The sequence below is a fragment of the Oryctolagus cuniculus genome, chromosome 4 (genome assembly GCF_051225735.1).
Source record: "Oryctolagus cuniculus isolate XC-2025 breed Fujian yellow rabbit chromosome 4, ASM5122573v1, whole genome shotgun sequence".
NCBI classification, from domain to species: Eukaryota; Metazoa; Chordata; class Mammalia; order Lagomorpha; family Leporidae; genus Oryctolagus; species Oryctolagus cuniculus.
Genome location: NC_142870.1, coordinates 152,395,498 through 152,422,851, shown reverse-complemented (window position 1 = coordinate 152,422,851; position 27,354 = coordinate 152,395,498). Strand labels below are relative to the sequence as shown.

Here is a 27,354-nt window from a genome sequence, read left to right as displayed (position 1 = left end):
CTGGCCCAGCTCCAGCTGTTTCAGCCATCTGGTGAGTAAATCAGCATATGGAAGATCTCTCTCTTTCTCTCTCATTCTGACTCTCCCTCTCTTTCAAATAAATAAATAAATAAATAAATCTTTTAAAAAAATGCGATGCCATGGGATCTCAACTTAGTATTTCTATTACAAACTCTCAATCTCAGTGCTAAATTCTGGGTACTAAAATTCTTCCTGGATATGTCTTAAGATGGCAAAAACTGCAGAGCCAAATTCTTTCAGCATTAAAGATTCTGCTTTATGGGAATTATTTTAAAAGTTCATAATTATTAAAAAGCATAAAATTTCTTCATTCCCTGACACAGATTAGAAATAATTTCTGTTGTATCACATTCCTTTTGAATAGTTGCTGTTTTGCTAAAAATATGTATAACTCAATCAACCTACTAACATCAAAGCATCTTCAACTCTCTTTTCCCCACAACTTCCAAACAGTTTCTTGGATTAATTCTTCCCCATAGCTAGCTTGATATTTCCTGTGTCCTTACTCAGTTCTTACTGGACGCTTCACTGCCCAGTTAAATACAAAGAAGGCAGTGGTCAAGACCACGCTGTAATGATTTACGTTTGTCTTTGGGGGGAAATGGCACTTGTATATAAAAGTGGACAGTGATATTCTGGGAATTTAGAACCTGGTTTCCTCAAAGTCCCCACTTTTTCTAAGACAGGCGGCAGTACATCTCCTGTTTTTCTCGTCCACATCCTGGCCCAGCCTTTGAAGAATGCTGAAAGCCTGGTGAAATCGGATCCCTTCTTGGGGAAGTCGGAAGCAGTTTCCCTCAAAAGATTACTCCCAGCTCCTGCACTCAGGGATCTCGCCCTTTCCTAGACAGCCTGTCAGCTCGCCAGCAACGGGTGTGAGAGTCTAAGCACGTGAGGCACACTTCCAAAATATCAGCCCCCTGACCCTTTGTCTCTGGTGAAAACAGATGATTCAATTAAAAATAAAGCAACCTACTCAGCGCTAAGTATGTACAGAGAGACTCTTCAAAGTCAACTTTGATCTGGAATAGTCTATTTGGAAAGGTATGACTAAAGGGCTGACTAACATCTCTCTCTACCTATCAGGTAGCAAGAATTTGTAGCTATAAATACACACATAAGAAGCAGACTTGCCACTGCCCTTGGAAAATCTTACCACGTAGGCCAAGTCCACAAATATGACATGGAATGTTTAAGAGGCTTTTAAGCCAAAATCTTATGCATCTTTTTCCTAATAGCCTTGATCTATTCTGTTCACCTGGATGAAATTCCTAAATCAAATTATTATTGAAGGTAAAATTTAATTTTTTCAAAGATTTATTTATTTATTTATTTGAAGGCAGAGTTTCAGAGAGGCAGAGGCAGAGAGAGAAGTCTTCCATCTGTTGGTTCACTCCTCAGATGGCCGCAATGGCCAGAGCTCTGCAGATCCGAAGCCAGGAGCCAGGAGCTTCTTCCAGGTCTCCCATGTGGGTGCCGGGGCCAAAGGATTTGGGCCATCCTCCACTGCCCTCCCAGGCCACAGCAGAGAGCTGGATTGGAAGTGGAGCAGCCAGGACTTGTACGGTGCCCACATGGGATGTCTGCACAGCAGGCAGCAGCTTCACCCGTTACACCACAGCGCTGACCCCAAAATATAATTTTAAAGTCAGTTACTGTGGCTGGCACTGTGCCATAGCAGGCTAAGCTGCTGCCTACAGCACCAGCATCCCATATGGGTACTGGTTCCAGCCCTGGCTGCTCCACTTCCACTCCAGCTACCTGCTAATGGCCTGGGAACAGCAGCACAAGATGGCCCAAGTGCTTGGGCCCTTGCATCCACATGAGAGACCCAGATGACTCCTGGCTCCTGGCTTTAACCCGGCACAGCCTGGTGGTTGCAACCATTTGGGAACTGAACCAGCAGATGGAAAATCTCTCTATCTCTCTCTCTGTGTCTTTCCTTCTCTCTCTCTGCAACTCTGCCTTTCAAATAAATAAAATAAATCTTAAAAAAAAAAGTCAGTTACTACACAAAATGTTCTCCAAAAGACAAGTTAGATAAAAGAAAACTACAATTGTGGAACTACCAAAACACCCTTATGGATATGAATGGGTACTGAGGGATTTATAGCTGAAGTGCTGTGTTGTATTCTCATTTAGCAGAGGTTATTATACAGCAGTTATCAATGAATTCCTACTTCTTCACAGTATTTAAAAACTGGTGACCTCTAGTTAAATGAGCAGCAAATCTATTTTAAAAATAAATAAAAACACCATGCAAACATTTGCACTCTGGCATTCTATGAGCCCGCCCTCTGCAGAGACTGGCCCTCTGTACCCTCATCACAGCCAAGACTTGCAGGATGCAGAGGGCCTGCGTGCTCACTCCATCTCTCTGGCTCTAATTTATGGATCTGCTTTTTAATTTTGCTTGATCTTTAGAGTTGTTCAGATTCTAGAAACTGATCATATAAACATGATTAACAATAAAATTAGCTTATAAGAAGAAATACATATGTTTACATCTAATAATAAAAAGTAAATGAAATCAGCATATGAAAGCAATAGCTGCACTCCAGTGCTCACTGCAGCCCTATATACAACCAAGACATGGAATCAACCCAGGTGTCCATCAATGAATAAAGAAAATGTGGTATACATGCACCCTGGAATATTATTTAGCCATTACAAAGAATGAAATTCTGCGGCTGGTGTTGTGGCATAGTGGTTAAGCTGCTGTCTGCAATGCCAGTATCCCAGATGGGTGGCCAATTCGTGTTCTAACTGCTCTGCTTCCAATCCAGCTCCAGGCTAATGGCCTGGCAAAGCAGTGGAAGATGGCTAAAATCCTTGGACCCCTGCACCCACATGGGAGGTGGGGAAGAAGCTCCTGGCTTCGGATTGGCTCAGCTCCAACTGTTGTAGCCATTTGGGGAGTGAACCAGTGGATGGAAGACCTCTTCTCTCTCTCTCTCTTTCTACTCTGCCTTTCAAATAAATAAATCTTTAAAATAAAAGTTAAATGATAGTCTAAAGCCACTCAATCAATAAGGAGAAATATTCTCCCTTGGCTTCTCAACAACAGGTCCTTCCAGAATCTGGAATCCATAAACCAGTGTGTCAGTGCCTGCTGCCACATTCATACGCTAGCACATGGAAGATTCTTTACACATAATAAAGGACTCAACTACAAATAGCATCATTAACAAAACATTACAGACAAATCATTTTAATCTGTTTAAAAACACACAGGCTCTTTGCCTCACTGACCATCACCCTCAGAGGCAGTCGGGAAAGAATGGGGTTGACAAGAGGGTGTTTGGTGCATGAGAGATGCTGCATACATGGTGCAAATAAGGATATTTGCAATCTTATAATTTTCCTGAATAGATTTTCAATTGCTTTGCTAATTCTGACCCCACAGCTCCCAGAAAATACCATGTCAAAGTCCATATTAACAGAACCTTCCAGATGAGAAATCCCAGGAAACAGCACTTGTTCGTGTGTGGCTTCTTCCATCTGACGGAGGTGCCGCTGGAAGAATGGATGCCCTGCAAGCAGTCGCCAGCAAAGGTCGGTGGTAACAGTATTCACTTTCTGTAAGCCAACCCTATGGGCAGCAGAACTAACACCCTGAAGGAAGGCTGAATATTAAATAGCTAGGCATAAAACGTATAAAGTCAAGAAAATAGCAAAAGAATAAGCCCAAAGGGGAAAAGAGGAAAGAAATAATAAGCATAAAGGAAATAAGAGAGATAAAATCAGAAATCAGTGAAACAGAAAAGGAATACAATAGACAAATACATAAGATTAATAAAGTTGCAAGCTGGTTCTTCAGAAATATTATGAAACTGGTAAACCTCTGGCACATGTGAAGGAGAAAAAAGAACAAATAATACTAGTGATCAAAAGGGGGATTTACGGGGCTGGCGACGTGGCACAGGTTAATCTTCCGCCTGTGCATCCCATTTGGACACTGGTTCTAGTCCCCGCTGCTCCTCTTCCAACTCAGCTCTCTGCTATGGCCTGGGAAAGCAGTAGAAGATGGCCCAAGTCCTTGGGCCCCTGAACCTGCATGGAAGACCCAGAAGAAGCTCCTGGCTCCTGGCTTCAGATTGGCACAGCTCCTGCCATTGCAGCCATCTGGGGAGTGAACCAACGGAAGGAAGACCTTTCTCCCTGACTCTCCCTCTCACTGTCTGTAACTCTACCTCTCAAATAAATAAATAAAATCTTTAAAAAAAAAAAAAAAAGAGGGATTTACATGTGCAGTTGATTGTAAAAAGCTGAGAAAACATGACAAACAGTTGCCAATTAATGGGACAACTTAGACAAAATGAACAAATTTCTAGAATCTTATAACCAAACAGTGCAAAAATAATGCAGTGCTTAGATTCCAAACTAAATGTTTGGATATACAGGCACTGCTAACTTCAGGAAAATTTAGAAAGTCTCAGAACTCCAACTGTATTATTTCCTACTGAATTACTATTTAGTAATTTAAATTTCGTCTTCAAATGAGTGAAGTCAGTTTTTTGCTTCACAGGAATCAAACTTAAAAAATTTGAAATATTTCTTATCTAAGTATTATGATTTGTAAGTGATCTAAATTTGCAAGTGATGTCCATCTCTTTCCCAATAACTGACTCAGTCTAGAGTGCTCCTGAAGTCTCTCTCTAACTTCTGGGATTAGTCACACAAGTTTATATATGCTGCCAAGTGTGATGTGGCCAGGATTTATCAGCTTTCTGAGACCTAACTGAACCACCCTTCTACTCTACATTTAACACTAACTCCGAGCTACGATATAGCTGATATTCGAGAGATATGTAAGTGCGAAGAACAACAAAGTCAAAAAACTATACAACTAGAAGAGACTTCAACCCCTCACTGTACAGATGAGAAACGGAGACCCAGCCAGGTGAAGCAGCTTGCCCTGCTTGTAATCTTGGCCTCGTCTTTTCCCCTAACGCAGAAAATCATGGAAGTTCTATGCCTTGTAGATTGTGATACTGTCCCATTACCCTTACTACTCAGGTAATAAGAAGCCACTGCTCAGTCCCCAACATGCACTTTGTGACCTACTATTTACAGTTAGCTTGGCCACTAGTGCTAAGAGAAAGCCTTCATAGATAATCTAAAAAAATCAGTTGTCATAAATAGGAACAAGAATGAGGGAATTACTGTAACACTGAGACTCAAAATCAAGTCTAGTGATTAATAGTGTTCTGTCTTCAATGTATAGTATTTTAGTAACAAGCCACTTAAAAAGGTGAGTTTTCTATTAGGTAACATGAAAAATTTCCAGAATTTTAACATTTCTGTCCTTTACTCTCCTGGGTTAAATGACTTGTTGACTGTCAAGTTCACTGAGATAATTAGCCCTTTCTTATAATAACCTGGCACAACATTAATGCCCTTATTCTAGCTCCTCAGATTAAGAGTATAAACCAAAATTGTGTAGAACAGGCCTCCTTTGACACACGCTGTTACATAAAAGCTGTGTCTCAGACAGCAGCCCATAGTGGTAGAGACGGCAATACTCACAAGCACTTGTTCAAATCTGTTCTACATACTAATCTTTCAAATCACAGACATTGGATTGACTCACATAAGAAACCAGAAATCTGGCATCATGGAGTCACAACATCAAAGTGACTGCAGTTTCTCCTTGACATTAAGTCCCCAAGATGACCACCACAATGTCCTTCGTCCCACATGACCCTCGATGTGAACCTGCCACTCCCTCAGCAAGAAGCAGGGTCTCATTCCCTCCTCTTGAGCCTGAGCTAGTCTGTGACTCACCTGAAACTTAGAAATGACTTGGTGTGACTTCTGGGGTGGGGGTGGGGGTAAGAAGAGACCAGGCAGCTCCCCCCTTGGCTTTCTGGGGGCTGCCATATCAGAAAGGACACACATAGGCACAATGGTCGACAACCGCAGCTGAGACCAAACTTCCCGTTCTCCTTGACAGGCGGCCAGCAAGTTAATGAGGAAGCCATCTTGTCGGTGGAGTTCCCAGCCTCAGCCCGAGTGTTGGGGCCACCCCAGCGTTCAGTCTCCCCACTGAAGCCCTGGATGCCAGGGAGCAGGGATAACTCTCTCTGGTGGTCTTCTCCAAACCAGCAACCCACACGCCACAGCCACAGCAAACTGGTCATTGTTCTCAGCCACTAAGTTGGAGGTGGCTATACAGTGTGTAGACAGAAGGGTGTGTCTGGGCAAAACTTGAAACATTACTGAGCCTAATAAATAAATAATCAATGCTACTTATATTTATAGGCTAGGTAGCCAGATAGCCTAGAAGGCTGCAAGACCCTTCAGGAAGCTCAATCCATTGGCACACAGAGGATGTATGTCCATCACAAAATGGGACCGTGTCCTGTGCACATCCGGATTGTACAGGACAGGAGGGGGCTGAGTACCAGGAAAAGGCCGGGCCGGGGAAGGAAGAGCCTTTTATAGCATAGTTATCTCATTCTCCAGTTACTGCCAGGCAACCTACTAAGGAAACCAGGAGTCTCTACGGGGCTCGTAAGACAAAGAACGCAGGCCAGGGGAAGGAGGGAGATAAAGCACACACAAGTGGTTCCGTTGCCCTTTGAGGTACGGGATGCTACACGGGCATGAGATGAGTACCAGAGAGAGGAGAAAGCCTAAGACACAATTAACCACACAGTCTTGACTAAAAAAGAGGAAAAATCAGGCACTTTAACTATTTTCCCCTTTTTTCCAAAATTCTGTTGATAACACACGTACATTTTAAATCTCATTAAGTAATGAATGTAAAAATAATTGCAAACATTAACCATTAATTACCTGGATACATTTCTCCACATTGAGGAGATGACAGAGTTGCATGAAGCGCACTCATTTGATGTTGCTCTTTGTATGGATGGTACCGATTTACTGCTTTTAGGCTTTTCTCTTTAACATACTGACTGCATGCTTGTGTTGGGACTTTATTCCTGGAGTTTTTACAGCAACAAATTCAAATGCCAAGCTCCAAAATAAGGAGTTACTTCCAACCTGACCATTTCTGTTCTCTATGGGTTATTTTCTCATCTCCCTTCTTTTATTTTTAAAGATTTATTTTATTTATTTTAAAGGCAGAGTTAGAGAGAGACGGGGGGGGGGGGCCAAGACTCGAACTAGCACCCACACGGGACACCAGCCTCACGGGCGGCGACTTTACTGGCTACGTCACAGCGCCTACCCCGGTCTCCCTTCTTCAGTACTGCAGGATAGACTCTCGCAGATGTTCAATAGAGAAACCCATCAGCTTCAGCAGAAATACTTGACAGCAAATATATCTGGCTATTCATTGTTTAAAAAGGCTATTTTGCATAATCGTACAGCGCACATGCCTCGTCCCTCCTCAGATTTGTCTGCTTCCTAGTATGGTTCTTTGTTGAGTCAACTGTCTCTCTTAATTCTGGTGCTACAGCAGCAAAGAAAGCAGTCAGTTACAAAAAGCACATCAAAATCAAAATGCTGTGCAGCTGGGGCCAGCATTGTGGCACAGCAGGCTCAGCTGCTGCCTGCAACACCGGCATCCCATGTGGGCAATGGCTCACAGTCCCAGCTGCTCCACTTCCGATCCAGCTCCCTGCTAACGTGCTTGGAAAACAGCAGAAGATGGCCCAGGGGCCGGCACTGTGGCATAGCAGGTAAAGCCGCCGCCTACAGTCCCGGCTGCTCCTCCTCCAAACCAGCTCCCTGCTCTGGCCTGGGAAAGCAGTAGAAGACGGCCCCAGTCCTTGGGCCCTGCTCCCATGTTGGAGACCAGGAAGAAGCTCCTGGCTCCTAGCTTTGGGTCACCCCAGCTCTGGCCTTTGCAGTCACAAGGGGAGTGAACCAACAGATGAATGATCTCTCTCTTTCTGCATCTGCATATCTGTTAATTCTGCCTTTCAGATAAATAAATAATAAATACATCTTTTAAAAAAAGAAGAAGAAGATGGCCCAAGTACTTGAGCCCCTGCCACCCACGTGGGAGACCCAGATGAAGCTCCTGGTTCTTGGCTTCATCTTTTTTTTTTTTTTTTTTGACAGGCAGAGTTAGACAGTGAGAGAGAGACAGAGAGAAAGGTCTTCCTTCCGTTGGTTCACCCCCCAAAATGGCCGCCATGGCCAGCGCGCTGAGCCGATCCGAAGCCAGGAGCCAGGTGCCTCCTCCTGGTCTCCCATACAGATGCAGGGCCCAAGCACTTGGGCCATCCTCCACTGCACTCCCGACCACAGCAGAGAGCTGGCCTGGAAGAGGAGCAACCGGGACAGAATCCGGCGCCCCAACCGGGACTAGAACCCGGTGTGCCGGAGCCACAGGCGAAGGATTATTGGCTTTATTCTTGCTCAGCCCAACCATTTTAGCCATGTGGGGAGTGAACCAGCAAGCAGAAGATCTCTGTCTCTCCCTCTCTAACTCTGCCTTTCAAATAAAACAAACAAATCTTTTTTTAAAAAAATGCTTTTCAAGAGTCTAGGTCTGTCCTAAGCATGGCTGGATTTAATTAATTAAAAATAATAGAAAGCTGAGCAGGCTATTTTAGAAGGTCGTGAATCACTTCCTGAGTTGTGACCAAGTAGGGCCTGGACCTTCTGCACCTCAGCTTCCGAAATGTGAAGTGAACGGGGTGTCCCTCTCTTCCCTCCGTCCCTTCCTCCTGCCTCCCCTCTCTCCCTAGCACACAGCTGTGAGTGACCTGCGGGTGGCACAAGAAGGCATCACCCTTTCCCCTACATCAAACCTGGCCTGACCCAAATATTAAATATTGTCAAAATTACTTTATCAGAAGCAATGAGAGTTTATCATAGCTCAAGTGATGACTTAGGAAGGAGAAACAGCATAAATCCATGAGAAGTAATTTCCTAATGACCAAGATGGAACACTATCTGAATACAAAGAGGAAAAAGTCATAAAATTCAAAGGAAAAACTATTAGAGCATAAAAGAGACCTGCCTATGCAACGAAAGAATATGTCTAAATTGCAGGGAAGTAACTGTTTCCAGGGCCAACAAGACCCATAAATTATGGACTATGAAGAACTCCAACAGGAAATACGCAGTGAAAATCTTCAGATTTCACAAATATATGCTGGCTCATGCCACCTTTTGGCTAAATATCAGTATACAGTGAATGTGTATACAGTAATAATCAGAATTTCCCATCTTAAAAATAAAAAAGGCAGGTAAGAACAAATATGAAGATTCCAATGAAGTCTGAAACAATTTTTAGACCTTGAATCAAAAGAAGAATATTCAATTTGTCGCTCCCCATCTTCGCGGAGGAACGACACAGGACCCTGCACTGTTCTTTTGTCTGCTCGGCCCTCCCCGGGTTTGCTGCTGGTTCTTCCCGGGTTGGCTACCGACCCTTCCACCTCCGTGGAAGGGCAGTTCCCCCTAGCCACTTTCCCCACTTCCGCGGGGAGCGGCACACCGCCGGCCAGCTCTCTCGGGGGCCGCTCAGGTGTTCCTCAGGTGTTCCTGGTGCATGTTGTCTCTCTCCTCCTTTATGGTCCTCTTGAGTACGCTGCTCTCCTCCAATCAGGAGCAGGATCAGCTCCTGGAGGTTATTGGTTGAACTGGAGGCAGCTGTGTGGAAGTTGTTTACTCCTCTCCCAGCGCCATATTGTGGGAGAGCAGATGCATAGAATAAGTCTTAATTCCAGTAACAGTCTAGTCCGAGTTGCTCCCCACACAATTCACTAATGTTATACATTGCTTGGTTTATATTAATTTTTCTTTATCAGAGTATAAAAGATATGTTTTAAGTAACATTATAACATCCTGTAAGACTACTTTATAGGCAGATGAAATCTTCATTCTCTTAACCTGAAAATAGTTTTATAATTTAAAGTGATATTTATGAATTTATCTTTAAATTTTTTTAAATATTTATTTCTTTTGAAAGAATTACAGAGAGAAAGGGAGAGACAGAAAGATTTTCCGTTTACTGGTCAGTCCCCAGATGGCCACAAAGGCCAGCGCTGAGCCAGGAGCTTGATTTGGAGTCTCTTATGTAGGCGGCAATGGCCGTCCTCTGCTGCGCTTCCCAGGTGCATTAGCAGGGAGATGGATTAGAAGTGCAGCAGGGCTGGCGCCGGGGCTCACTTGGTTAATCGTCTGCCCACGGCGCCTGCATCCCATATGGATACCGGGTTCAAGTCCCAGTTGCTCCTCTTCCAGTCCAGCTCTCTGCTGTGGCCCTGGAGGGCAGTGGAGGATGGCCCAAGTGCTTGGGCCTCTGTACCCGCGTGGGAGACCAGGAGGAAGCACCTGGCTCCTGGCTTCATTGGTGCAGCGCCAGCCATAGCAGCCATTTAGGGAGGGAACCAATGGAAGGAAGACCTTTCTCTCTGTCTCTCTCTCACACTGTCTATAACTCTACCTGTCAAATAAAAAAATAAATAAATAACTAAGTGGAGCAGCCAGGACTCAAACTGGCACCCATAAAGGATGCCAGCGTTGTAGGTGGCATTTTTACCTGCTATGCCACAATGCCAGTCCTTGATCTTTTAATCTTTAAACCACACATACCCCCTAAATCCTGTAGCAAGACTGTAACAAATTCTACAAGGATTTTTCAATCATTTTTATTTTGTGAAAACCACGGTTTATCAAATCTAACCAAAAAATGAAGATACCTACATATTTTAATCCAGTTAAACTGGGCTAACAAGAGAAAAAAAATCTTCAAATTCAATTTATAAAGGAAGCACACTAATATTTTTATTCATAAACTGAGATTCCAGTTCAATGTATTAATTTTAGTGATGGATGAATTTAAGGAACACATCTTTTGGAAACTCATCTTTCTCCAGATAATATTAGTGTTGAAGAAAATTAAATAGAATATGTTGTTCCCCTATTCCTCTGCTCACTGTTTTATATACTTCTCCACATATAAAATTCACTTTATTATCCTTGTGAAAATTTTATAGAATATATTATTAAGATCTATGTTAGAGTTACCTTAATCTTCTCTCTTCTCATCTCACGCTAAAACAATTTTTTGTAAGTAGGGGCATACCCCAAAAGTTCTACATTAAATGGAAAAAAGGAGAATGGACTGACATTGGCTAAATACAACTAGGATGCATTTTGTAGTCACCAAATTTAAAACATGACAATACAAAACACAATTGCTACAGATTCCAAGTATCAGAGGAATTTGGTAAGTTACACATTATAGGATCTAAAGTAAACACTCCAAAAAGAAAGACACCATGTGGATATTGCATTGCTTCTATTCTCTGTATTTCAATCATCTGAAATAAGAGTCTTCCCTTACTTTTTATAACAGGAACAAAATTCACGGCAAATCTTTCTTCCAGAAAACCACGAGTCTCTGAGTCAGCACTTTAACTATTCTATTCAAACTGATGAGGAGCCTTGTATTCTTTAAGCAACACACTGTCATAAAATGATGACATGAAAAATACATATGAAAACATATGTGTATAAAATCACAGGAGTTTCATCTGCCTTTCTCAAAACAAGCTCAACTTCACATTCCACAAAATCTTCGACCAAACTTAAACACTTGTTTTCCTTACACTCAAATTCAAAACAATATAATTTGAGGTAAAGCAGTCAGGCATTAAAATAGTAATTTATATACTTATTAATCTTAAAACTGAATCTCAAAAAATAATCGGACAGTAAGATTAGGAAAAAAATAACACTATACCCCATTCATTAGAAAGTCACCTACTTTCTAAGTGCAGAGATCAGCAAACCCACAGAAAACAGCCCCGCCCTCCACAAACTCACAGATACACCAAAACTCCAGCCAGTAGGTAAGAGGCACCCAAAAAGAGGGGCCGAGTTTTAACCGCAAGAAAAGAAGGGTATCTCTCAAATAGGGTGCAGAGTACAAGACCAGGAGGGGTAAGATAATCGCAAGTTGCACGACTCAGAACTGACACAACAGAGAATTGGTGAAATGCAGCAGGAGACCCTGCAGGAGCCCTGGGCTGAGGATGAGGTGGTGGAAACTGACTTCAGCCTGCAGACTTTCACCAAGTAGTGCCACAGGAGCACTAATGGGAAACTGTGTGCACAAAGACTCACGGCAAAGGGAGAAGACCTGGAGAAGGAAGGTTACGTCTTACAATGACCTAAGCATGTGGTGGTAACAGGAGCTGATACCCGCAACAGAAACACGGGGACCTACTGGGGGGAAGCGAGAATAAGCAGCTGGTAGGCAGAGACTACCTTCTAACACCAATACCTCCAGAAGGCTTTGTTTGCTCAGTTGGTGTGGTTTGGTCTGGACTGCTCTGGTCTAATTTGGTTAGGAAGGCATTATTTATAGCTCCTACTAGGATTCACCTCACAATCAACAGTTAATTCACACTTGCGTGTTAACATTTTTGAAAGCAAAATAGCTCCAAGAAAGCAGAATAACTCAGTGAAGAGAGCACCTGGTCTCACAGTCAGGTGCCCACAAATCTATTTTTGGCTTCTGGAGCAATGTTGCTCATCACCTTGTACAACCTAACAGGTCTCAGTTCCGTTCAAAGAAACATGTCAATGCAAACTAAATATGACTGATGAAGGGTTATGCAGGAAGAAACAAACTCCAGTCTGCGAAATAAGGCACTTCAGAGAAAAACCACTACACGCTTGTTAAATCACTAACAAGTAAGTTTCTAAATGATACCAGATGAACCTTCAACTATATGCATTCTTTGTTTTGATGAGGATGCACATGTACAAACACATCAATACCAAAATTTATCATTTTACCTACTTAGGTTCATCATTCTATGTCTCTTCTTGCTTCTAAGGCTGAATATCAATCACAGTCTTGATATAATTTTGAAACACTATATGGCTATTTAAAAAAGCTGACATGCAAAGTATTTCCATGAATTCAAATCCAGATAGAATATTATAAGAAATAATTGAATGGTTGCACTAAAACACTGGGTAGGTTACCTATGAGGCAAGGCATCCAGATAACCATTAAGAAAGCAAGTAAAGCTATGGCTCAGCGGGTTAATGCTCTGGCCTGAAGCACCGGCATCCCATATGGCCAATGGTTCGAGTCCCAGCCGCTCCTCTTCTGATCCAGCTCTCTGCTATGGCCTGGGAAAGCAGTCCTTGGGCCCCTGCACCCATGTGGGAGACCCAGAAGAAGCTCCTAGCTTCGGATCAGCACAGCTCTGGCCGTTGTTGCCAATTGAGGAGTGAACCATCAGATGGAAGACCTCTCTCTCTCTCTCCCTGTCTCTGCTTCTCCCTCTGTGTTACTCTAACTTTCAAGTAAATAAGTAAAATCTTTAAAAAAAAAAAAAAAAAAAAGCAAATGGGGGGTTGGTGCTGTGGCGTGGCGCTGGCATCCCATATGGGCGCTGGTTCGCATCCCGGCTGCTCCACTTCAGATCCGGCTCTCTGTTATGGCCTGGGAAAGAGGTATAAGACGGCCCAAATCCTTGGGCCCCTGCACCCACGTGGAAGACCTGGAAGAAGCTCCTGGCTCCTGGCTTCGGAACGGCACAGCTCCAGCCATTGCAGCTATATGGAGACTGAACCAGCAGATCAAAGACCTCACTCTCTCTCTTTGCCTCTGCCTCTCTGTAACTCTGCCTTTCAAATAAAAATAAATTTAAAAAAAGCAAAGAGACAAGTAAACCATAATTTGCATTTTGCATGAAAACTGATCCTAAGGAACACCTAACATGCACTGGAGGGAGTTCAGGTTTCTTCCCGTGCATTCAAGTTGCAATTTTATGAATTCTGGAGTCTGGCACCTCAGATAAAAGTAAAGCTTACAGGTGTTTATTTAATGGGGAAGCAGGCTCTGACCTCCCCTTTCTTGAAAACCTGTGTTTGTTCAGAAGAAAACACAGTCTAAAATATTAGATTTAAATTCCCTACAACTACTGTGACAAACTAAGCCAATTCTAAGGACACTTTGAAGCATTCTTTTCCTGCTCCTTAGTTCTGAACGGTTTCCCTATTCTTAGATTAAAATAAAAATAGACAAACATAAAATCAAAATATATTAATTCAAAATAACAGTGAAGATGTTGACGCCTGATAGAGCTATTTCAAATCCGAGCCAAATCAATTACTAACTCTATAACGGGGAGTAAAACCTCCACCCCATTCTAAATCCCTGATACCTTTTGAAGACACAGCCAAAAGAATTTGCTGATAGACTGGATGCGACGTAGGAGAGCCAGCGAGTCAAGGATGCCGGCAAAGACTGAAGAACTGGGAGGCCATCAGACAGAGAGAGAAGCAGCCAGCTGGCTGGGGAAAGGACAGTTGTGTTGAAGGCACATTCAGCAGAGAGATTTAGCAGGCAGCTGGACATGCATACCCAGAGTAGAGAGGGGCTGGGGCAGAGATGAGAATTTGGGAGTGGCTGGTGTACAGATAGCACCAAGGCTGTGAGCAGAGGGAAGGCTGAGACCACTCCAACACTCTGGGTCAAAAGGAAATGAGGAATCAGCGAATGGGACCAAACAGAGTGACGAGTGAGACAAGAAGATGGGGAGTGGTCAGCTGTGTCAATGCATCTGATGGGTCATGCCGAGGGAGACCTGGAAAGCAAACTGGGGATTTGAAAACACGGAGGCTACTGGCAACCTCGACAAGAACAGCTCTGGTGAATAGTGGGGGTAAGAAACTGAATGGGGTGAGTTAAGAAAAATGGGAACGAGCAATTGAAGGCCGAGTAAGCAGACAACTATTCAAGGTGCTTTTATTTCTGCAAACCGAGGCAAAGAAATTAGGCAGGAGCCAATGGAAGTGGTTTCAAGAGAACATGAAAGAAATACCAGACTGCTTGAAGCTGATGGGAACAACCCAGCAGAGGGTGAAGACTGGTGCAATAGGAAAGGCAGGGAGAACTGCTGTCCCAATTAGCTGGGCAGACCAGAGGGGCAGAGATCTTCCGAGTGGAGAGATCAGCTCTGCGAAGGACCCAGGCCAGCTCACCTTGGCAGGAGGGGAGCAGAATCTGGGTGCAAGGTGGTCATAATGGGCCTCGGTCAAATGACAACAGTGGCCATCAGTCAGACTAATGCTATCATTTCCCAAGAATGGAAGAGAAGATCCTTGAAGAAGAAAGAAACCATCCTGAACTTTAAATTTCCTAATTATCTAATTACTTAACCCTGAAGAAGCTATTTTAAGCCAGAAAAGACAGAATTATTTTTGACATATTCCTGGCTTTTGTTGAGCAAGAGTAGGGACTCTAGAACAATATTAAATTAATTATAGAATACAAAGGAAGTTACAGAATAAAAAAAGCGCAAATTTCAACCCAGCACATATAAAAGCTGATATTCTTGTTCATAATCCTCTTCATTACTCATTGTCTGCTAAGTGCACACAAACTCAGTAACCCTGAAAATCAGTTAAGAAGAGAACACTAAGAATGCAAACAAGGATATCTAAGACCACTGGGTCAAATCCTGGGTCAAATGTTGTAATATATGTCATCTTCTTTTTTAAGATTTATTATATTGGGGCTGGCGCTGTGGCTTAGCAGGTTAATGCCCTGGCCTGAAGCACCGGCATCCCATATGGGCACCGGTTCTAGTCCCGGTTGCTCCACTTCCGATCTAGCTCTCTGCTATGGCCTGGGAGGGCAGTAGAAGATGGCTCAAGTCCTTGGGCCCCTGCACCCATGTGGGAGACCCAAAAGGAGCTCCTGGCTCCTGGCTTCGGATCGGCACAGTTCTGGCCATTGTGGCCAATTGGGGAGTGAACCATCAGATGGAAGCCCTCTCTCTCCCTCTCTCTGCCTCTCCTCTGTCTCTCTGTGTAACTCTAACTTTAAAATAAATAAATAAACCTTAAAAAATATTTACTATTTATTTTGAAAGAGCTACAGAGACAGAAGGAGAGACAGAGATCTTCCATCTGCTGGTTCACTCCCCAGAGGACTGCAACAGTCAGTGCTTGGCCAGGCTGATGCCAGGAGCTTCATCTAGGTCTCCCACACTGGTGGCAGGAGCCCAGACATATTTAGGCCATCTTCTACTGCTTTTCCTAGTCTGTTATCAGGGTGCTGGATAGGAAGTGGAACAGCTGGGACAGGAACTGGCCCATGTGGGATGTTGGCATCACAGGCAGTGCCTCTACCCATAACACCAGCGCCTGTAATATATGAATTCTTACATATTCGTTTAGTCAACACAGCAGTCCTTTGAAGAAACACTATTATCACTAGTATTTCCATTTTACAGATGAGGAAGCTACCCGAAGTTACATAACTTGCCCAGCGAACAGTAAGTGGCAGAGCTAGAATTGAAACTCAGGTCCTTACTATCAAGAAACAGAAAGAAAAAAAAAAAAACTGTAGGCTGAAAATGTACATCTTAAGTTAGCACCAAGAACTCAGCACAAGAACATCATTAAATTGTAACAGCTGTTGAAATGTTTTAAACATAATAGAAAAAAACATTAAAACACCTACCTCTTGAGTTCTCCTTCACCCAAGTGCAGCAGGCAGTGAACCTGAGCCCCCCAGACCTCTCCCGGGATGGGGTGACAGCGCAGCCTACTCTCTGGAATGTCATTCTATACTAACGCCTCTTTTATAATAAAGGGAAAAGCAGGGAGAAGGCTGAAGCACATTTTGTTCCAAATGTCTGGTTAACTTAAGATGCCACACACTTCTCACATATTATCCTAATTTGCCAAATTAGACATTATCAGAAAATAAATATTAAGTTGATATGCTATGTATTTCCTACAGTCTCTGCTACCATCGTATTTTTATTCATTTTGTCTTCATCTGAATAAACAAGCTATGTTTAAATACCACTTTGAAAATGTATAATAGGGGCTGGTGCTACGGCACAGCGGGTTAAGCCTCGGTCTGCAGGGCCAGCATCCCATATGGGCACCAGTTCAATTCCCAGCTGCTCCACTTCCGATACAGCTCTGTGCTAATGCATCTGGGAGAGCACTTGGGCCCCTGCACCCATGTGGGAGACCCAGAGGAAACTCCTGGCTCCTGGCCTCAGACAGCCCAGCTCTATCTGTTGCAGCCATTCGGGGAGTGAACAAGTGGATGGAAGATTGATCTCTCTCTCTCTCTCTCTCACACACACACACTTTGCCTCTCCCTCTCTCTCCATAACTCTGCCTTTCAAATAAAATAAATCTTAAAAAAAAAAAGAAAATGTGTAATAAGCCACAACTTGGGCACAGTCTCAGTCTCCTATACCCCCACCCTACACTTAACCTCCTCTAAGGCACCCAGTGTTTGTAACTCCACCAAACGCGTGCCACATTACTCCCTGTGCCTAGAAGTTCTCTAGCCACCTGCCAAGTTACGGATGGGGTGGGTGCCCTGACGAAATCCCCCATCTGCCCTCAGTGCTGGATGCTAACAGTGCTCAGCTAACTCGGAGACGGTATGTCCTCCTGTCCACAGCAATGACTAACAGGAACAGGGCAGGCTAAAAATGACTTAAGACACACATCAACCAACTGAAACACATGCGAGCTTATCTAGAGTCTGAGTTAAACAGACTGCAATACTTTTTATTACTTGTGGGGAGCAGGCCGGACTAGACTGAGTTACTGGAATTAAGACTTATTCTATGCATCTGCTCTCCCACAATATGGCGCTGGGAGAGAAGTAAACAGCTTCCGCACAGCTGCCTCCAGTTCAACCAATAAACTGTAGGACTTGCTCCTGATTGGAGAGCAGCGTACTCGGCATGTGGGCAGCCGAGTTAGGATTGGCGGAGGAGGACTATAAAGGAGGAGAGAGACGGCATGCACCAGGAACATCTATGGGGAACATCTAAGGGAACCCGTGCAGCCCCCGAGAAAGCCGGCCGGCGGTGTGCCGCTCCCCTGCGGAAGTGGGGAATGCGGCCAGGGGGAACTGCCCTTCCACGGAGGTGGAAGGGATAGTAGCCAACCCGGGAAGAACCAGCAGCAAACCCGGGGAGGGCCGAGCAGACGAAAGAACAGCGCAGGGTCTTGTGTTGCTCCTCCACGAAGAGGGGGAGCGACATAATGGTGCCGTGACTCGGATATGAAGCCTAGGCAGGGTTCAGTGTCGTTCCTCCACGAAGAGGGGGAGCGACAATTACTGACACTTTAAAGATGATTAGCTGGGGTCAGTGCTGTGGCACCTGCCTCCCATAAGGTACCCGTTCAAGTCCCGGCTGTTCCATTTCCAATCCAGCTCTTTGATAATGTGCCTGGGAAAACAGTGGAAGATAGCTCAAGTGCTTGGGCTTTTGCACTTGTGTGGGAGACCCAGAGGAAGTTCCTGGTTCCTGGCTTTGGATCCGCCCAGTTCTGGCCACTGCAGCCATTTGGGGAGTGAACCAACAGATGGAAGATCTCTCTCTGTCTCTCCTTCTCTCTCTCTCTAACTCTGCCTTTCAAATACTAATAAATAAATATTTTTAAAAATATGATAGGTATCTGAATACCAACTGGGTATTTGACGATATTGAGGAACTATTGTTAGTTGTTAAGCATAACAATGGTATTACCATCTGTATAAAAATATATATGGTTAATATGATGTCTAGGGTTTGCTTTAAAATAACACAGAATGGGCTGACTATAGGAGTGCAGAAGAAGTAAGATTGGCCATGAATTGACAATTATTAAAGCTGGGAAATGGGTACAAAATGGTTCACTATACTACTCTATTTGCATCTACTGTCTACAGTAAAGTGTTTAAAGAGAGAGAGAAGAAAAAAAAAATCAAAGGAAGAGAGGGAGTCAAACATATAACAGGAATGACAAACAGTGCCAAGTCAGCCCATAATGCTAAGTTTTCACAGAAGTTTGATTAAACAGAATAAGATACTAAATAATATTGAAATATTGAATATTGACTTTTCAATTGAATATTGAATTGAATATTCAATATTGAAAATATGAATAAAGAATGGTGTGAAGATTCACTGAATGTGTTTTGAAATAAAATGAACTGAAATACAATGAAGTGCATTGATACTCATTTCTTTCATGCAATCATTATGAAGGTAGGTAAAGTAAACAATCAAATTCTACCTCAAGGGCATGACTCCTGAAATAAGTTTAGATTTTTGCTATTTTGTAAGTTAATACATTATTAAAATTTATGCTTTTCATGCATTATCTCAATTAATTTTCATAAAAACCCAGTGACGCAGATCCCATTATTATACCCACTCAAAGATGAGGAAACCAAGGTTGTTAGCAGGTGACTCCCAACCTGGATTCAGACCCAGGATGGCTGACTCCTAAACATAAGGCACTAAGCTCCTCCTTGCAAAGCAGTGCTCCATGGGACTGGGCGTCATCAATGCCCTAATATCTTACCACGGAGTTAATGAAGCCAGAACATTTCGGCAACGGGTCCTGAACACTGGTGGACGCTTTGAGCACCTGACTAACCGAATGTGTGGATGAGCCACCACCAGTTCCACTGGGTGGCCTTGCTGGTACTTAGGACTTCGTGCTGGCTGAGCCCTTCCTTACCAGGACTCTCAGGATACCTACCACAAGGGACAGACTTCCCTGGCTAGCATTCAGCCCCACAAAGCTGACAAACCTACCCAAGAACTCAAGTTGTAATCTAGACCCCTTTTTTAAACACAATGAACAAATAAGCAGCCATATTTTTAGACTTTCATGAAAAATAGAGGAAAGCTTAAAATTAAAAACTGATGAATTCTGAGAGTGTAATTATTAGTAAAGCCCAGAATCTCAAAATTTCCTTTCATGAGACAAAGCTTAGATTAAACAGACAGAGTAGAAAGGAGGATAAGAAACTGAAAACTAAACTCATCTTCAGATGACACTATCCTAAAATAATTTATAAGCACTGTTGAAGAAGCAGGAGTCAAAAGGTTTAAGAACAATCTCTTCATCAACTTTACAACTGGGGGGAAAAGCCACCTCTGTCCCCACTGGCCTTCCCCAAGTCTGGAAGCACATGGCTGTGATTTAGACTGGGTGGGGCAGAGACTAAATAAACACAGCTTCTATTCTTGGCACGCTTTTCCTGGCCACTCCAAAATTTCCTAGTCACAAATTACTGCCTGCTATCTTTTAAAATAGATCTTTACACAAAGAATTCATAGAAAACTTTTCAGAATCAGGAAGAGATATATATAAGTTCTTACTTAGCTAATTTACTTTAGAAAATAATTTATTTTTAAAGTATTATAGATGCATATATATATATATATTCTCAAGATAAACTAGAAGGAAGGCTTAAAATACTTTCCATTGTAAATAGACTCGGAGTAAATTTCAAACTAGAATATTCATTACTGATGTTAACAGTAAATTTTTCATCTTAAAAACTCCAACTTGATTGAAATTTTGAACATATCTTTGCAAAACTTAATAATAAATCTAAACTGAAGATACAAGTTACATATTAACTAACGAAATTCTCTCTTCAGCATTTAAATTCATAATATGCTTACTAGTGACTTTTTTCACTTCACAGGAAAATAATAGAAGTACAAAAACATATTTTATGTATTTCACATCTTCCTCATGCATTTTGGACAGAAAATCAAAGGATGAGCTACATACATTTGGGCCAACTCATCTACCAGGCATATAGGGCACAACGCAGTATGTTTAGGGCTCCATGAAAATGTTTTAGCATCTTTTAAAGTCAGAAGAAATAAAGGACTTTTAGGTCAAATAAAATGTTTTAGAATACAGTATGAACAGATTTGTCTGTATGCCCACACAGTAATAGAGTACAATTTCTAATTTTTATTTTTAGTGGAGGAAAAAGCACACAAAGGAAAAAGGGCCTGGGTCCTTGAACACCATCATGCAGCCCTGCTCCTTCCAAGGGTAAAGTCCTTCCTGGCCCAGAAGCTGCTCTGGGTGGGTCCAGGTTACTCTTGTCAATGCAGACGATGGTGAACGAGGCCTTGGCTGGGCCCGGAGATTGATGGCACCCATCAGCACCTACTCCTCCCTATCCTGCTCCCCTCATCTCCACCTCCTCCCTCGGGGCTCCCCACAGATAACGGGTGTAGAATGAGCACGCTTCCTGCACACTGTCGCTATTCTGAAGACTTCAACGGAGAACTGGAGCTGCCAACAGCAGACTTTTGCTCTGAATCTGTTGTTTGGTTGCTTGCTTGATTTCAGATCCTTCTGAAAATCTGATGAAGGCATCTCAATTTCATCACCGGAAATTCATTTCCTTCATATAAAAGACTTTTAGATTTGGTAAATAATTGTACTTCTCCTTCTCATGATAAATTCAAAAAGTAACCGCCTGCTTTCCAAAAAAATTAAAATAAATCAAAATTGTGTAGATAAAACAGGAAGTACACGTTACACTAAAAGAAAATTCTCCGGCCGGCGCCGCGGCTCACTAGGCTAATCCTCCGCCTAGCGGCGCCGGCACACCGGGTTCTAGTCCCGGTCGGGGCGCCGGATTCTGTCCCGGTTGCCCCTCTTCCAGGCCAGCCCTCTGCTGTGGCCAGGGAGTGCAGTGGAGGATGGCCCAGGTGCTTGGGCCCTGCACCCCATGGGAGACCAGGAAAAGCACCTGGCTCCTGGCTCCTGCCATCGGATCAGCGCGGTGCGCCGGCCGCAGCGCACTGGCCGCGGCGGCCATTGGAGGGTGAACCAACGGCAAAGGAAGACCTTTCTCTCTGTCTCTCTCTCTCACTGTCCACTCTGCCTGTCAAAAAAAAAAAAAAAAGAAAAAAGAAAATTCTCCGCTGGTGCCGCAGCTCACTAGGCTAATCTTCCGCCTGCAGCGCCAGCACCCCAGGTTCTAGTCCCAGTCAGGGCACTGGATTCTGTCCCGGTTGCCCCTCTTCCAGGCCAGCTCTCTGCTGTGGCCAGGGAGTGCAGTGGAGGATGGCCCAAGTCCTTGGGCCCTGCACCCCATGGGAGACCAGGAGAAGCACCTGGCTCCTTGCCTTTGGATCAGTGTGGTGTGCTGGCCGTGGCGGCCATTGGAGGGTGAACCAATGGAAAAGGAAGACCTTTCTGTCTGTCTCTCTCTCTCACTGTCCACTCTGTCTGTCAAAAAATAAAAAAATAAAAATTCTCGGTAGATGGCTACACTTTGGTTTGATACAGAGGTTGAAACTGGGGCCTGGTCTTTGACGGTCAGTCAGCTTGGGCTTCTAAAGATAAAAGAGAGGCATCAAGTGGGGAATCGCAGACCAAGGGTGGCCTGGCCAGGCAGGGAGAGTCCACGCAAAGGAAGGGGTGTGCAGATCCCCAGCCCACTCCTGGTGACATCCACTCACATCACTCCCTGTGCCCACACTCTCGGATCCACTCACAGCACTCCCTGTGCCCACACTCTCTGGGGCCTTCCACGACAAGGATTCTACCACCAGCGCTGTGTCACAGAAGGGGACCACAGCAATCCTGACTGAGGCCACCAGACACCCTTGCCAGTCTGCCTCCAGGATGGCAGTGAGCAAAGGCACCCCTACTCCTGGGGATGGCAAAGCCTAGAGCTGAAAGACAGACACCAGTCAAAGGGGCAAGAGAACCACCCAACAGGCCAACTCACCCTAAGTTCTTACCCTTTTAAAATACACATCCATGTTTCTCTGTGTGTGTGTGTGTGTGTGTGTGTGTCTCACACATATTAGTCTGCTTCCTTCATTTCTTTCTTTCCGTTTTCTTTCTGTTTTTTTTTTTCTTTTTGGCCAACAGCTCTTTTTTTTTTTTTTTTTTTTTATTTTGACAGACAGAGTTAGACAGTGAGAGAGAGAGACAGAGAGAAAGGTCTTCCTTCCGTTGGTTCACCCCCCAAATGGCCGCTACGGCTGGCGCTGCACTGATCCGAAGCCAGGAGCCAGGCGCTTCTCCTGGTCTCCCATGGGGTGCAGGGCCCAAGCACTTGGGTCATCCTCCACTGCACTCCCAGGCCATAGCAGAGAGCCAGACCGGAAGAGGAGCAACCGGGACAGAATCCGGCGCCCCAACTGAGACTAGAACCTGGTGTGCTGGCGCCACAGGCAGAGGATTAGCTAGTAAGCCGCAGCGCCGGCCAAGCCAACAGCTCTTGAAAAGGTTAAAAAATGAAAGTCACGTCCCTGGTTCTGGTCAAATTGGCAACTGTGCAGGCAGTCAGGGTATCAGCTGTTTTTCAGGATTCCTGGACAGGAGGCCCAACGAGCAGAGCATGGACACATGAAGCCACACATTCCATGACACCCGAGTTCTTACTGTTGTTTCACGAAAGCAGCAAAGCCAGATTAGCTGTCCACACCCAGGTGCTCCTTCTACCATAGAACCAAGATTTTCTTAGCGCCACAATTCTACAGTTCAAAGAGATCACAGAAGATAAAGTCTGATGGTCCCCACACACCAGATGACAGCCACCGGGCGGCTGCATGGAAAAATGCCAATGGGCTCAGCCAGGCGCAGTGGAAGGGCCCTGTCCTGCCGGAACCCGCATGAGGGATTAGAGGAAACATCCACCAGCCTCCAGGCGTGTGCCATGTCAGGGGAACCTCCTCGAATCCCTTCTGCCGCACTCCTCCACAAACCCAGCCCAGCCACTTCCCAGGAACAGAGAGCTGCACGGGTCTCTCCCACTGCTGAGGCTTCTCCCATCCGGCTGCCAGCTGCAAGACCTTGCTGAGCCTCCAGGGCTCTGCGCTCTCCAGGGTACACCCCTGAGTACCCCCAGTAGCCACACAGGCGCTCCTACGGATTCCACTGCTTCCCCGGCAAGCGCCTTGCTACACGCAGGCCTTTGTGTCTCACTTTGTTCAGCAATGAGACAAGAAGTCAAGGGCAGACTCTCCAGTGAGCTTGGCAGTTTCAGCATTCTTCCAGTATAGGGGCAGGCAGTCGCCCATGTTCACGTGGCAGGACGGGCCTGCTCCAGTTCCTGTCCGAGAAGAACTAATTTAGTTCCATGACATGAGTGTCACCCCAGGAGCAACTTCTAGGCCACTCAGAGTCCATGTATATCCCACCTACTGCTCACCTGGGGCAAAATGGCTTAATAATATCTCTGGCATGAAAAATAATCTTCTCGGAATATTTTCCACAGAACAATTTGAATTCACAGAAATACATTTCAGAGTAGCAGGAAAGCAATTTGTGAGAGACTTCCATGAATTTAATTCACAGAAACAAATTTCAAAATAACAGGAAAGCAATCAATGGGGAAAATAATTGTCTAGTTCATAGATGCTAGGATGAGGCCTGCTGCCCTAGTCTAATGGTAAAACTCAAAACTTAAACCTTAAGGAAAGTAACTACTCCATGTACTACTCCTGTACGAAATGTTTAAAAGTGTCCTCTTTGGCATGCAAATATGCCTGCTCCAAATTTTTTTCCCCCTCATTTTATCAGCATCTGGGGCTGGGCCAGGCTCAAGCCAGGAGCCCAGAACTCAATCTGGGTCTCCAGTGGGACGACAGGGACCAGGTACTTGAGTCTTCACCTGCTGCTTACCAGGATGCACAACAGCAGGAACCTGGATTGGAAGTGGAGCCACGACGCAAGCCAAGTCCTCAGATACGGGATGTGGGTGTCCCAAGAGCGGTCATAAACACTGAGTCACTCACTCCCCGCCACCCCGCTTCCCAACGTATATGCCTTTCCTGTAAGAAACAAGCCGTATCATGTGTGATTGAGCCAATGCATGGCACAAGATGATTAAAGACTCTCAAGCAAAGATTAAGGGTAGAGGCAGATCAGCACCCTCACACTTGAATACTTCTCTCCAAACCACGTTCGACTGAAAATTAGAAGAAGGTTACGTGTTAGAAGAAGGTTAATTCAATTCAGCTCATGTTCTTGCCATAGAAATCATGCGCCTGTTTAATTTTAATAGCAGTGTACATCAGAACTGATACTCTTTCTTTAAAAAGACAATCTCATCATCCCACTGTCTTTTAACTTTGAAGCTGGCCTGAGCCTGAAATTGGCCAATAAGATTAAGCAGAGGATTTCCACTCAGAATATTTTCCATACAGATCCTCTCTTCTTCAGATTTGTTCCTTCCTGGCCTGCTCTTCAATTCTTTCTAATTTTTTCCAGTTCTATAGGAAGAACTATGGTGTCATCAGCATCACTCTCCTCTTCAAAAATCTCCCTCTTCCTCACCGGGTAGGGGATCATCAGCGTGGAGGTCGGCAGCAAGAATCGGGTCTGACCGAGGCCTCTCCGATGCTGAAGACGCGGTGCACGCTCTCCAGTTGGACAATGTCTCGTGGCAGCTCTCTCTTCCAGCTCTCCAGAAGTGCCGGTTATGAACGTCTGCAGGAACATCCTGAGGAGTCTGTCTCTATTCTCTGCATAAGAAGGCAAGTCTCTGCTTGCATACTACTTTGAGAGCTGGCTCAAATCACCATCTCCTTTTCCTATTCCACCTCTTGCGGGTTCAAAAGTTGGCCTGGCTGCTGTTGTCATCCTTTAAACTTGACAGAGGTCCAACACCTCTTGGCTCCCAGACACCTCTGCAAGGTGGTAAACTTCAGACCCTTTCATGGCAGAAACACAACTCTGGTTTCTCAATAAGCCGGGCAGTTCACTTCAAATGGGTGCTGCTCCAACATTACCTTTGATGGCACTGGGTTTCTATTTTGGTGCCTTGTTGACTAAGCAGGTGGGGAATGAAGTGCCATCTTCCCGAATGGCACGTACAAGATGCAAGAAGGTGCCCTAGTGGCACAGCGGGAAGAGCAGGAGACCTGGATCCAAAGCTCACCCTTGCCAGAATCTCACGGGATCTGCGCAATCTTGTATGTGCGGGCCTCAACTTTTTCACCTATGAAACCAGATTCACCAATCCTATCTATCACACAGGACGAGGACCACTGTGAGAACACCCTGAATTCACTTTAGAAGTAGCCTGCAGAGATCAAAGAGCTAGACAGAAACGAGGTGCTTGAGCACCAAGTGAACCTTCCCAGATTTTTTTTTTGGTTATGAAGTGTTACCGCCACCTTTTTATGTTATCCTAACATCTTCCTTCAGAATTAATTATCCTAAAGAAATGCACAGCTCAATATATAGCTTTAGTTCAATATACAGGGAATATGATGAGCTGTAAAGAGCTTAACTGGTTTTCATAAAAGTCAAAATACATGCTAGATGTAAAATTAAGATTGTCTTCTGAATTTGATATTCTCTATGACAACAATATATATAACTGTGTGCAAAAATGTTTTATTGCCTTTTCAAGTTCACTAAAAACACTAGGAAATAATGATATTTATATTTTTATTGCCTTAACAGACTTCCTGAATTCTTCTCTGGATTTTTTTTTTTACAGTCAGAAAATAGGAAGGAAAGAAGGATGGATGGATGGAAGGAAGGAAGGGAGGGGGAGGGACGGAGGGACAGGGAGGAAGGGGGGAAGGAGGGAGGGAGGAAGGGGGAAGGAGGGAGGGAGGGAGGGAGGAAGGGGGGAAGGAGGGAGGGAGGGAGGGAGGAAGGGGGGAGGGAGGGAGGGAGGAAGGGAGGGAGGGAGGGAGGGAGGGAGGAAGGAAGGAAGGAAGGAAGGAAGGAAGGAAGGAAGGAAGGAATTTTCTTGAGTATCACAGACACTGCTACCTCAACAACAATCTTCCAAGACAGCGAGGTTAAGATCTCAATGGCTCTATCCTCTCAGTGACTAAAACAACTATGCCAGCCCACAGCTCTCAGTGCTGGAAATTAACAAAAACACAGGGCTACGGGAGATGCACAGGGCCTTGCAGTCAAGCATTCTCATTGGAGTGTAAGTAAACCAAAGCCAGAGTGAACCAAAACAAAAATATAAAACCGAAGCATGACATTCAAATAAAGTGGAGCAGGAGGTACTGAAAACAACATTTAAAATTATACATGACAAGAGATGGGAAAAAATTAAATATGACCTTTAAAACAGGAGAGAGCTTCTGCTTAGGGTGTTTCTGGGGGAAACTGGGTACTTCAATGGATTCATTAGCAAACTTACAGGCACAGCACAGATCTTTCTCATATCAAGAATTGAACCAACAACAAAATAACAGAAACTGAACCACTCAAACAGATCTTCCCAAGATCTATGTAGGTTTTACATTCCACATCGGTCATGCAAAAAGTACTTGCCAGGTGCCCAAAACAGATCCAAGAAACCTGACAGGCAAGAAGTTATGCATTTTAATAGACAAATTCCTTTTAAAACATTCCAGCCAAGCAGAGGTGCAAACCTACTCAGAGCCCACGACCCTCAACTTGCAGCCCCGGGTCTCAACAGGCCGCTCCTGACCACCACACTGGCGTCCAGAGGATGCAGCCTCCTTGCCCAGTTGATGGTATACAGCAGGCAAGTCTGAGGCGAGAGCAGCAGGCCTGTCTACACAAAAACTCAGCCCTCCGGAGAAGGCAGATGCTCAGCGTTCTCACACTGGAGACGCTGCACCC

The 27,354-nt window shown here is 44.4% G+C and overlaps 1 protein-coding gene and 1 pseudogene across 1 annotated transcript in view; both read right to left on the bottom strand.

The window, feature by feature from the left end:
• Nucleotides 1–27,354, bottom strand: part of PLCL2 (phospholipase C like 2) — a 195,977-nt gene that overhangs the window by 153,442 nt on the left and 15,181 nt on the right. The window lies entirely within an intron of this gene.
• Nucleotides 24,757–25,512, bottom strand: LOC138849394 (spliceosome-associated protein CWC15 homolog pseudogene; annotated as a pseudogene).